Here is a 13,242-nt window from a genome sequence, read left to right on the forward strand (position 1 = left end):
CTTGAATCATTCATCATATTTAAAGACAATAATAAAGAAAGAAACAAGATGAAAAGTTTAGAATAAAAACTGTATCACAACTATGTTGATGGCTTCCTTGAATCTTAGCACAATTATTTGAAGCTTGAAATCTTTTTGAGAGAGAGAATTATGTAGAGAAATTGCATAAAAACGAGCCCTCTGCTATGAATAGTTCTTCTCTTTATATAGAGCTCCTGAAGGCAAGTTTGACTCCTTTTAGGAAATAGAATCCTTATTTAGTGCAAAATCTTTTATAGGAGATCATGACTGTTTAGGTTCTTGATTTCTTCTTGATTTGGACTCCTTTTTCCCTAAGAATAGGTTCAGGTCTTGTTTAGTGTGTTTAGGAAACTCCCTGAAGTCGGCCCATGTGAGAAAGAGCTTGATTTGCGTATTAAATTCACGCTGGTTCTGCCTGGGCAGCACGGGCGTGCTTCATGGCACGGGCTGGGCGTGCTGTAGTCTGGAGGTCTGGCTAGTGAAGCACGGGGCGTGCTAGGTAGCACGGGCTAGTGAAGTCCTGAGGCACGGGCGTGCTGCATAGCACAGGCAGGGCGTGCTTCTTTCTGCCTCTCAAAGGTGCTTTCTCGCGCCCGCGTATATGAATGTCGCGCCCGCGTATATGAATGTCGCGCTCGCGACTTCAGCTCGCGCCCGCGTATACGAATGTCTCGCTCGCGACTTTTCTTTGCAAATCTTCTGACTCTCTTTTCTAATTGTCGCACTCGCGCTTGTGAATGTCGCGCTCGCGACTTTGGCCGTGCCACTTAGCACAGCTAGGGCGTGCTAGAAGTCAAGTGCCTTGTGATATAGAGCTCTTTTCTGCGCCAAATTCCTGTAATTTTCTCTTAGATCAAGCGGATTAAAAGTCAAGGAAGCTTTTGAACACAATTATACTAAAAGTGATTTAAAAATCAAATTAAAGCAATAAAAACTTGCTAAAATTCTAATAAAAACTATATTAAAACACTATAAAATTAACACCTATCAAAATTCCCCAAACTTAAACCATTGCTTGTCCTCAAGCAACAAAACTAAAAGAAAAAGATTTGACGACACTAGCTTACCATGTTTGGAGATAATCTCAATAACTTTTCAAGATATCATGATTAGTAAATAAGTGAATAGACTTAATTGTTCCCTATGCTATTCACATTTAAGCTTGACTCTTTATTTTGAAGAAAACACATTCATTGAGTAAAATACAAGTTTAAAGAGATTGTCAACACTAATACTTATTCGAATTATGATAAACAGGACATGAATCATCTAAAGCATTTAAAAATAAGACAATTGATAGAGCAAAGGTGGCATTCCCATATGCAGAATTAGTCATCCTTTCTCCACGATTTAAATGCATACGATTAAAAGATCAGAAGGTCTTTATTTTGGGTTGTAACGGGGCTTTCTTGGTGTAAACTTTGCTTAATCAAAGAAAGGGAAAAAATGTAGACAAAAAGTACAAAAGAATGTATAACTTTCAAGATTCTATTTTAATTAAACTTTTTCCAGTTCTAGGGAGTGTCTTGTTTTGAAACTTTCTTACTAGCTAGAGGCATCTTGGACAAGGTCTTTTCTTAATATTTTTGGCACTTTTCTTCCTTGCCTTTTTCTATTTTTTTCTTGAATTCTTTTGATTGCTTTTCATGTGCCTCTTTCTTGAATCTTTCTTCTTTTCTTTATTTGCTAGTATTATTTGATGAATTCTCCCTCTTTTGTTGCTACATTCTAATTAAAAATCGAATCTTTCAATCATACAATCCTTTGTACTTAGGGTAGGAAAATTGAATTTTGGTTTTAATGGCTTGGTTTATTGAGGGTGAAGAAGAAAAATTTACGGTTTTTAGGCTTCAAAGTTGGTTTCAAGAGTCATATTTTTAATTTAGGTGGTCTAGGCTAAATATAGGTTTCAACAAAAAAATTGCCTAAATCATCTCTTTCAAAAAGTAAACATTTAAATTTTTCGCCTCGAAGGGATTTCTAAGTTTTGTTCTAGGAATGCCGAGGTTTAAAATACTTTAGAGTGAAACACACCTATATATCATAACTCTCATAAAAATCAGTGTTTAAAACTCTAGAAACAAATAATTTAGATCAATGAACATATTTAAATCAAAATTTCAAATTCAAAACTTAAATATGCTAGAATTGAGAATCAATTATGTTTAACACTTATTACTAGATATGAGAATCTTCAAGCTTACTTGTAATCATTCCAACCATGTTAAGCAAAAACAACAAAAATTTTTAGCTAAAATTCCCTTCTCCCAATTCAATCAATCACATTGTCCCCAATGTGTATAAATTCCCCAAACTTATTTCATTACTTGAAGAAAAGCAGTAAGAGAGAAGAAGAAAAACTTACCAACATTGTATTGAACAATACAATAGAAAGGTGGTGGAAAGTGTCTTAGCTAAAGGAGCAACGAAACATTAAGAACAAAAACTACTAAGAGGTTATAAAAATCCACATAACAAATAAACAAGTTAAAAGGGAAAACAACCACGACAAAGTATTAAAACAAAAGAAACATAAACAAAAACAGAAAAGAAAAGAGAAATCCATCAATTTTCTGGTGGTGGGGGTGGCTGCAGAAACTGGAGGATGGTCTGCAGTTGTCCTTGCATGGTGTCCATCTTAGAATCAAGACTGCCATTCATGATCTCAATGGACTAGAAACGGTCTGTGATCATTGTTTCCATTCCGCTAAGGCGCGTGTCAAAGAGGTCCATTCGAGACATCATCCTTGCAAGGACTTCATCATTTGACATGTTGGATGTGCCTTGGAACGATGGGCCAGCACCCGATGTACCTACACCAAAAGAAGAAGTAAAAGGTGGAGGGATATCCTCCTCCATGTCAGCACCGCCTGCAGCCTCGGCTTCTTCCTCATCAGAATCATTCTCTGGGGCACCTATTACTCGATATGCATCCCCAACTTTTTCAATCAACTTCATATGAATCATAACATCGACATCCAGCCTGGTACCACGCCCCCCTCCTATACTATCATGAATTGGCCTAGCCGGGTTCCAAACCTGTAGGTATCTAGCAATTCGGTTCACAAAACACCCCATCATTATAGCTCCTTTGTCGGCTCTAGCCACCTTCGCAAATCTCTGGCAGAGCCAATACCCAACATTCAATAGAACCCCATTTTCAATAGCCCACAGAAAATATAGTTCATTCAAACTCAACACCCCATCACTTTCACTCCTTCCAAATATAGTATTTGACAAAAATTTATGAATATACCGCAAGGAAGGTTTTTTCAATTTGGATGCCTTCGAATATCTGGGATTATAATTTACTTCACCCGTAAAATCTTGCCAAGTATTGCGTGCACTAAAATCACTAGAAATTTGAATTTGACTGTTTTCTGTGGGGAATCCGAAAATTTGGCTAATTTCATTCACAGTTAATTCAAAGTCTTGACTCAGAAGCCTAAAGTTAACCCGGCTTGGTGGTGAATTAGGCAATAACGGAATAAAAGCGCGATAGGAACTCAGAAATTCTAGAGTTAGAGGGGCATAAACTAAGTCCTTCATCTCAAGAAATTCCCCCCATCCTATTCGCCTAAGCGGCTCTAACACAATATCTCTAAGACCCACTTGTGCTAAAGCAGTCTCATCAATAAATATATTCGGTAGAATAGGTCGAAGAGACAATTTTGTGTACCTTTCTTGTTGATCGGATGAGGCGAATTCGAATGGAAGTGCAGGAGGTGAAGGAGGTTGAGGAGCCGTGGAAGATCGCGTAGTTGCGCTGTTTCGAGCAGCAATGGAGGATGCGGGTCTGCTACGTTTGTATCTAGGAGGCATTGTTGGAGTTGATTATGTGAAAATTTTGGGTGGAAAGTGTTTGATTTGAGAGAAAAGGGAGAAGAAAAGAGAAAGTTTGGGAGAAAAGAAGTGACGGCTAGGGCGTGCGGGATGGAAAAGAGACAGTTTGAAAGCGTGCTCTTTAAATAGGGGCGCCAATTAATAAGTTGGTCTGATCGTGGCACGGCCGTGCTGATGAGCACGGCCTGGGCGTGCTCTCCTCTGACCTGCAAAACAGCAAAAGTGGCGTACCTGGCACGGGCGTGCTACATAGCACGGCTTGAGCGTGCTCTTCGCTGCCTCTCAAGTTCTTTTCTCGCACCCGCGCATATGAATATCACGCTCGCGTCTTCTTACGTCTTCTGGTCCAATTGCTTCGGACACTCAGATCTGCTTGTCGCGCCCGCGTGTATGAATGTCGCGCTCGCGACTTCAGCTCGCGCCCGCGCTTGCGAATGTCGCGCTCGCGACTTGGGCGTGCCACTTAGCACGGCTAGGGCGTGCTCTCCTCTGACCTTCAAGTGTGTTAATCTCTTTTCTATGGCACGGGCGTGCTGATGGGCACGCCTGAGGCATGCTGGCTTCACCTCTCATGGCGCGGGCGTGCCACCCGGCACGGCTAGGGCGTGCTTGGTTCTGGATTTCCACTTTTTCCTACAAAAATTCTTAACTAAACAAAAGAACACTTATGGAGAAAATTTGGGATTTTGACAAATAAAATAGGGAATAAAAATAAATAAATGGATGAAAATTTAATAAAAATAGATGGGTTGTCTCCCATGAGCACTTTTGTTTAACGTCGTTAAGTTCGACGCACTTAGCTCTGGTTAGGCTAAGCAAGACCAATTGTACTCTTGATGGGTTCAAAGTTTTCATTATGATAGCTTCTCAAACGTTGAGCATTTACCTTGAAACTTCGATTTGACTTACCATCCACTATTTCAATTGCGCCATGAGGAAAGATTTCCTTGATTGTGAATGGTCCAGACCATCTAGAGCGCAACTTACCAGGAAATAACCGAAGTCTAGATTTATAGAGCAACACCTGCTGGCCTACCTTTAGATCCCTCATGATAATGCGCTTATCGTGCCATTGTTTAGTGCGATCTTTATATATTTTAGCACTTTCATAAGCATGGAGGCGCAATTCATCCATCATGTTTAGCTGTAACAAGCGTTTTTGTCCCACTTCCTTGGCATTAAAGTTGAGAAATTGAATGGCCCAAAATGCCTTATGTTCTAATTCTACAGGAAGATGACAAGCCTTACCATACACCATGCGATATGGAGACATACCTATAGGTGTTTTGAATGCCGTTCTGTAGGCCCATAGAGCGTCGTCTAGCTTTTTGGACCAATCCTTTCTTGATTGTCCAACAGTGGTTTCGAGGATCTTTTTGATTTCTCTGTTAGTGACCTCTACTTGTCCACTTGTTTGAGGATGATATGGAGTACCTACACGATGAGTGACACCATATTTTGCAAGAAGGGAATCTAAATATTTATTGCAAAAATGCTTACCTCCGTCCGTGATTATCGCCCTGGGAGTACCATGCCTTGTAAAAATGTTTTTCTTGATGAAGCTCATCACACTTTTGGCATCGTTATTTGGAAAAGCAACAGCTTCTGCCCACTTTGACACATAATCCACTGCCACTAGAATGTATTGATTAGAGTATGATGGTGGAAAAGGTCCCATAAAGTCCAGACCCCAGACATCGAAGATTTCGACTTCAAGGATGCTGTTTAAGAGCATCTCATGTCTCTTCGAAATGTTACCTAACCTTTGACAACGATCACAAAGACGAACATAGTTATAAGCATCTTTAAAGAGATTAGGCCAATACAAACCACTTTCTAGTATACGCGCAGCTGTTTTGCTTGCTCCAAAGTGACCTCCACATTCCATTGAATGGCAAAATTTAAGGACACTTTCTATTTCAGTTTCCGGTATACATCTTCTGAAAAGCTGATCACTGCAATACTTGAACAAAAATGGCTCCTCCCAATAGTAAAATTTGATATCATGAAAAAATTTTTTCCTTTGTTGGTAAGAAAAATTTGGAGGAGGAATTTTGCAAACAAGATAATTAACTATGTCAGCGTACCAGGGGGTTTGAGCATTTGCTACTAGAAGAAGTTGCTCATGAGGAAAGCTTTCATTGATCTGTAGCTCGCTTGTATCTTCCTCCCCCAACTGGAAAGATGGTCAGCAACGAGGTTCTCGGTCCCCTTTTTGTCACGAATTTCTAGGTCAAACTCTTGCAATAGAAGTACCCAACGAATGAGTCTCGGCTTTGCATCTTTCTTCTCCAGCAAGTATTTGATAGCTGAGTGATCTGTGTAAACTATTGTTTTAGCTCCAATTAGATATGCCCGGAATTTGTCAAAAGCAAAAACAATAGCCAATAATTCCTTTTCCGTAGTTGCATAGTTTAGTTGCGCATCATTCAAGGTGCGACTGGCATAATAAATAACATGCAACTTCTTGTCTTTTCTTTGTCCAAGAACAGCTCCTATAGCATGATCACTAGCATCACACATAAGCTCAAAAGGTAAAGTCCAATCTGGTGTAGTGATGATCGGGGCTGAGATTAACTCCTTCTTCAATCTGTTAAAAGCATCTAAACATTCCTTGTCAAAATCAAATGGAACATCTTTAACTAACAAATTGCAAAGAGGTTTAGTGATTTTTGAGAAATCCTTTATGAATCTCCTGTAAAACCCTGCATGCCCAAGAAAACTTCTTATACCTTTCACTGTGTTAGGGGGAGGTAGTTTTTCAATTACCTCAATTTTTGCCTTGTCTACTTCAATCCCCTTTTGAGAGATTTTATGCCCTAGGACAATACCTTCACTAACCATGAAGTGACATTTTTCCCAATTTAACACTAGGTTAGTATCTTCACATCGTTGCATCACTAAAGATAAATTATGAAGGCATGCATCGAAGGAAGAACCAAATACAGAAAAATCATCCATGAATATTTCAATAAATTTTTCCACCATATCAGAAAAGATGGACATCATACACCTTTGAAAGGTTGCAGGGGCATTGCATAGCCCAAAAGGCATTCTCCTATAGGCAAAAGTGCCATAAGGACAAGTGAAAGTAGTTTTCTCTTGGTCTTCAGGGGCTATAGGTATTTGGAAGTATCCTGAATAGCCATCTAAGAAACAATAAAAAGGATATCCTGCAAGTCTTTCAAGCATTTGATCAATAAAGGGAAGGGGAAAGTGATCTTTGCGTGTTGCCTTATTTAGTTTTCTATAATCTATACACACACGCCAACCTGTGACTGTTCTTGTGGGGATTAATTCATTGTTTTCATTAGAAATAACAGTCATACCTCCCTTCTTTGGAACAACTTGGACAAGACTCACCCAATTACTGTCTGAAATTGGATAAATGATTCCGGCATTTAAGAGTTTAATAATTTCAGCCTTGACTACCTCTTTCATGTTCGGGTTCAATCGCCTTTGATGTTCGATTGAAGGTTTGTAGTCTTCTTCCATCAAGATTTTATGCATACACACACTTGGGCTTATTCCTTGTAAATCCGAAATAGACCACCCTAAAGCTTTCTTGTGCCTACGTAAAACCTGCAACAACCTTTCCTCTTGATCAAGCGTTAAGTGAGAAGAAATAATAACAGGAAAAGAGTGGTCCTCACCTAAGAATGCATGTTTTAAATGAGGTGGAAGTTGTTTCAGTTCATGCTTAGGTGATTCCTTTTCTTTTTCATTCAAGACGCTTGATTTATTAATGTTATTTTCAACATGCAAAGTGGTTTCCACACATTCATCAACAACATCAATTCTGAAACAGTCTCCATGATCCATAGGAAGTTTACAAGATTTAAGTACATCAAATACAATCTCTTCCTGTCCAACTCTTAGAGTCAACTTACCCTCATAAACATCAATTAATGCTCTTGCAGTTGCAAGAAAGGGCCTTCCCAGAATTAGAGATCCTTCCCTGTCCTCATCAATGTCAAGAATAACAAAATCAACAGGAAAGATGAATGTACCTACCTTTACAAGCACGTCTTCTACAATTCCTCTAGGATATTTAATTGAACGATCCGCTAATTGCAAAGACATCCTTGTTGGTTTGAGCTCTCCCATACCTAGCATCTTAAAAACTTCATAAGACATAAGATTAATACTAGCACCTAAATCTGCCAAAGCCTTTTCAAAGTCAAGATTACCAATGTTACAAGGGATAGAAAAACTTCCTGGATCTTTTAATTTTGGAGGCAGTTTGTTTTGGATAATTGCACTGCACTCCTCGGTTAACATTACCGTTCCTTGATCATCAATTTTTCGTTTCTTGCTCAAGATATCTTTTAGGAATTTAGCATAGCTAGGCATTTGAGCAAGAGCTTCAGCAAAAGGAATATTGATTTGGAGCTTCTTAAACACATCCAGGAACTTGAGGAAGCTCTTGTCATCTTGTGCTTTCTTTACTCTTTGTGGAAAGGGTACAGGGGGAACATATGGTTTTACCTTTTCTTTTTCCTCCAAGTCAATGATAGGCACCTTTGGCTGTTCTTTTTCTTCCTTTTCTTTCCTTGGTGGTTCATCTAATTGTTTGCCGCTCCTCAAGGTAATAGCCTGCACTTGTTCTTTTGGATTCTTTTCAGTATTGCTAGGTAACGTACCTTGAGGTCGAGATGCCATCATGTTTGTGAACTGCCCTAACTGAATCTCCAAATTCCTGATTGCAGCTTGCTGGATTTTATGGTTTTCTCTAGTTTCATTCATGAACTCCATGTGTGATTTGGAAAGAGCAGTGAGGAGGTCGTCATGAGATTTCTTTTCCGGAGGATGGAAACCAGGTGGTACATTCAAGGCATTGTTAGGATTACCATAGGATAGGTTAGGATGGTTCCTTAACCTGTTGTCATATGAATTTGAATAAGGGTAATTCTTTCTTCCTTGATTCATCACATAGTTCACTTGTTCCAAAGTTTGTGGATTTAAAGAGTCCATGATACATTCTCCAATTCCATGTTGTCCATTGCACCTATCACAAATTTGCATGACATAATTTACAGGATTAGTAGTTAACATGTCCAATTTCCTTACCATGTTATCTACCTTGGCATTAAGTGCTGTAATGGCGTCTATTTCATAGACTCCTACAGTTCTTCTCCTTTCGGTACTGTTTTGGTAATGGCTGTTGCTTGCCATTTCCTCTATCAACTCATATGCTTCATCAATACCTTTCTTTTCAAAGGACCCACCTGCAGCTGCATCTAAGGTAATTTTGATGTTAGGAGATAATGCATTATAGAAAGTTTGTACCTGTAACCACTTGGGCAAACTGTGATGGGGGCACTTTCTTAACAAGTCCTTGAATCTTTCCCAAGCTTCATACAAGCTCTCTTGATCATGATGAGCAAATGTCATTATCTCATTACGCAACTTGGTGGTTTTGGAGGATGGAAAGAATTTAGCTAGAAATTTTTGAGCTAATTCATCCCATGTGGTAAAACTTCCAGCGGGACATGATTGTAACCATGCTCTAGCTTTATCCCTAAGAGTGAATGGAAAAAGTCTTAATTTGATTGCATCTTCAGAAACACCATTTTGTTTGAATGTGTCACAAATTTCCAAAAAATTGGTGATGTGAGCATTAGGATCTTCACTAGGCAAACCTCCATATTGGATCGAGGTAGAGAGCATTTGGATAATTGCAGGTTTAATCTCAAAGTTATTAGCTTCTACCCTAGGTCTTGTAATACTTGAGGTTGTCCCATTCAGATTAGGTGTTGTATAATCCCTTAAGGTACGGATCGGATGTTGAAGTGGTGGTCCAACTACGTTTTCGTTTCTGTTTTCGTTTTCGTTGGCCATGTCTACTTGTTGATCGAGTTTTATTTCTCTTGCTTTTCTTGCAGCGTTGTGCCTACGAAAGGTTCTTTCAATATCTGGGTCAAAGACTAAAGGTTCAGTTGTCCTTGATCTTCTTTGCATAAAACACCTGGAACAGCACTTAAAAGAAAATTAAATAAAAACGAAAGAGTGTCTAAATTAATAATAGGGTAATTCGTATTGATATTGATATGCCAATCCCCGGCAACGGCGCCAAAAACTTGACAGCGTTTTTCGCAAGTGTACGAAATCGCAACAAGTAGTATAGAGTAAGAAAGTATCGTATCCACAGGGATTGTTTATCAATTACCAAAATTATGTTAACCTATTATTATTTAGACGATGATAAAAGGAGTTCGCTGTAAAGTAAATAAAATTCAAAGTAAAAGAGATCAAACACAAAATTTAGGTGAAAAGAAATCAGGGGATTAAGCTACTAGGGAATTTGATTTCATTTAATTCTATCCAGCTTGTTCTATTAGTTCATTAATCAAGTTTAATTGTTCAAGTAGGAGAAAACAACCCTAAGGTTACTAACAAGCTCTCCCGATTTATTGTTAGCTATTCTAATCCAATTTAATCACCTATATTAATAGTGAAATTAAACATGAATCAGATCATTAGGTTTTATGGTTGTTTTATGAATTCACAACTTAATACTTTATTAACTTATGAAAGCCCCCCCTTGAGTCAAACCATATAGTTTCCACATCAAGTTATTATTCTCAAGTAAATTATTACCTTATTCATATCAATAACCCTTCTCCCGAATGATGTTATTGAAATAATTCAATCCAGGGGAATTTTTCTGCCTGGAAGCCTTAAGCACAATAATAAGTTATAACAAGAACAAAGAAAAATAAATCTAATATTATAAGCTGGAATCGAATTAAATTACATCAAATCCCTAGTATAAAAGTTTAGCTAGACATAGTAATTAAATTAAACTCAATCACACTTGAATCATTCATCATATTTAAAGACAATAATAAAGAAAGAAACAAGATGAAAAGTTTAGAATAAAAACTGTATCACAACTATGTTGATGGCTTCCTTGAATCTTAGCACAATTATTTGAAGCTTGAAATCTTTTTGAGAGAGAGAATTATGTAGAGAAATTGCATAAAAACGAGCCCTCTGCTATGAATAGTTCTTCTCTTTATATAGAGCTCCTGAAGGCAAGTTTGACTCTTTTTAGGAAATAGAATCCTTATTTAGTGCAAAATCTTTTATAGGAGATCATGACTGTTTAGGTTCTTGATTTCTTCTTGATTAGGACTCCTTTTTCCCTAAGAATAGGTCCAGGTCTTGTTTAGTGTGTTTAGGAAACTCCCTGAAGTCGGCCCATGTGAGAAAGAGCTTGATTTGCGTATTAAATTCACGCTGGTTCCGCCTGGGCAGCACAGGCGTGCTTCATGGCACGGGCTGGGCGTGCTGTAGTCTGGAGGTCTGGCTAGTGAAGCATGGGGCGTGCTAGGTAGCACGGGCTAGTGAAGTCCTGAGGCACGGGCGTGCTGCATAGCACAAGCAGGGCGTGCTTCTTTCTGCCTCTCAAAGGTGCTTTCTCGCGCCCGCGTATATGAATGTCGCGCTCGCGACTTCAGCTCGCGCCCGCGTATACGAATGTCGCGCTCGCGACTTTTCTTTGCAAATCTTCTGACTCTCTTTTCTAATTGTCACGCTCGCGCTTGTGAATGTCGCGCTCGCGACTTTGGGCGTGCCACTTAGCACGGCTAGGGCGTGCTAGAAGTCAAGTGCCTTGTGATATAGAGCTCTTTTCTGCGCCAAATTCCTGTAATTTTCTCTTAGATCAAGCGGATTAAAAGTCAAGGAAGCTTTTGAACACAATTATACTAAAAGTGATTTAAAAATCAAATTAAAGCAATAAAAACTTGCTAAAATTCTAATAAAAACTATATTAAAACACTATAAAATTAACACCTATCAGCCAGTGATGTAGAGACAGAGAAATTGGAATTGAGTGAAGAAGAAAAGGAAACTGAGGCTAAGGCAAAAAACGAATCTGAGCTTTTATCAACTTAAAGGAGTAGAGAAGCTATGCTGGGCAAAAAGGAAAAAGAGCTTATAGAAGAACACAATAAGGAGCTTGATGAGGTAATAAAACAAAGCAAGGTTGTAATTGAGCATAATCAATCCCTCATTGAATCCTTAGAAAAGATAAAAAACATTAATGAAAGAAGGATAACTACTCTGAAAGTCAAGGGAACACCCTACACTCCTGCCTCAAAAAAGCCAAAGAGAGTAAAGCACACTGCTAGCAAGCACAGAGTTCATGGAAGAAAGCCTCCACTACACCCTTCTTCTAAGCGTCCAGAAAGTTCTATTGGAACGCTCCTACTTAAAATCTCAGAAGTTCTAAGAGGCTTAGAACTGACCCCAAATCCCTCAGATATTTTTTATTTTTTACTATCTATGATTTGTGAACATTTTTTTTTTTTGTAGGTTTGTTGTTTGAATTTTGTTTTATTTTTTTATGTTTTTTATTTGTTTATTTTTGCTATGATCTTTACTAACCCTCTTGTATGATGAAAAAAAGGGGGAGAACAAAGGATATTCTGATGGTTAAGTATTCTACTAATATGTGGTAACTTTAGTACTTACATCTTATTGCTTATTATTTTTTCATCTGTGTTATTTTGTTTATTTTCATATAAACAGAAAATAGAATATGAGCTATATATTTTACATGATGAACTGATTGATTAGTTTTTAGAACTTAGATTCTTATTCTAACGTATGCTCTTCAGTTTAGACTTAAGATTTCTGTTCTAATGTTAGTTTCTATTCTTTTCTTATTGCTCTGATCATATGCTCTGAATATTAGAACTTAGAGTTTCTTTTCTATTTATATGTTCTAATATCAGTTTCTAAAACTATTTTTATGTTCTAAATCCCCATAAATGTTTTATTGCACTTACTCAAAGGGAGCTCTATACATACTCTAAACTTGCTTCATGATAGAACATGTGTCATGTTTGGAACTTATATTTTATTGACATGCATAAATTTAGGGAGAGCACATATTTTTATGTTTGATAAATTTATTGGTTTTGTCATCATCAAAAAGGGGAGATTGTTGGCTCAAGGGTCAAATATTTATCTCGAGATTTTGATAATTAAAACAAAACAAATAAATTTAAATTATGTTATTTGTGCTAATAATATTTTATGCAGATTATATATGGAAAGTAATAAATAAACAAGGCAAGTCCACAATTTCGAGGATCATGAAGACTATTGAAGACCTTAGTGGTTAGATTTTTAGCATTCATTGTAGGATAGAGAAAACATCCATTTATAAGCACAGAACTAATTTCTTCTCTCTTTATCAAAAGGTTTTTCGAAAATATTTCCTTATATATATATATATATATATATATATATATATATATTAAAAGCTTTTTCGTTCCTTAATTCTTTTATCTAAAATGGAGGAGATCTTGCCTCAATCATTTTTGATAATAAATATCTAAGAAAAAACTTATTTTAGTTTTTTGA

The 13,242-nt window shown here is 37.6% G+C and overlaps 1 non-coding gene across 1 annotated transcript; it reads left to right on the top strand.

Annotated features, from left to right (window-relative positions):
- The first annotated feature begins 9,170 nt into the window (after positions 1–9,170).
- LOC149494629 (small nucleolar RNA R71) lies at positions 9,171–9,276 on the top strand. The gene has a single exon (XR_016321944.1). It is a non-coding gene; the product is annotated as a small nucleolar RNA R71 (small nucleolar RNA).
- Positions 9,277–13,242: the final 3,966 nt, after the last annotated feature.

This window comes from Jatropha curcas, chromosome 7, assembly GCF_041381405.1.
Source record: "Jatropha curcas cultivar XTBG-Jc1 chromosome 7, XTBG_Jcur_1.0, whole genome shotgun sequence".
NCBI classification, from domain to species: domain Eukaryota; kingdom Viridiplantae; phylum Streptophyta; class Magnoliopsida; order Malpighiales; family Euphorbiaceae; genus Jatropha; species Jatropha curcas.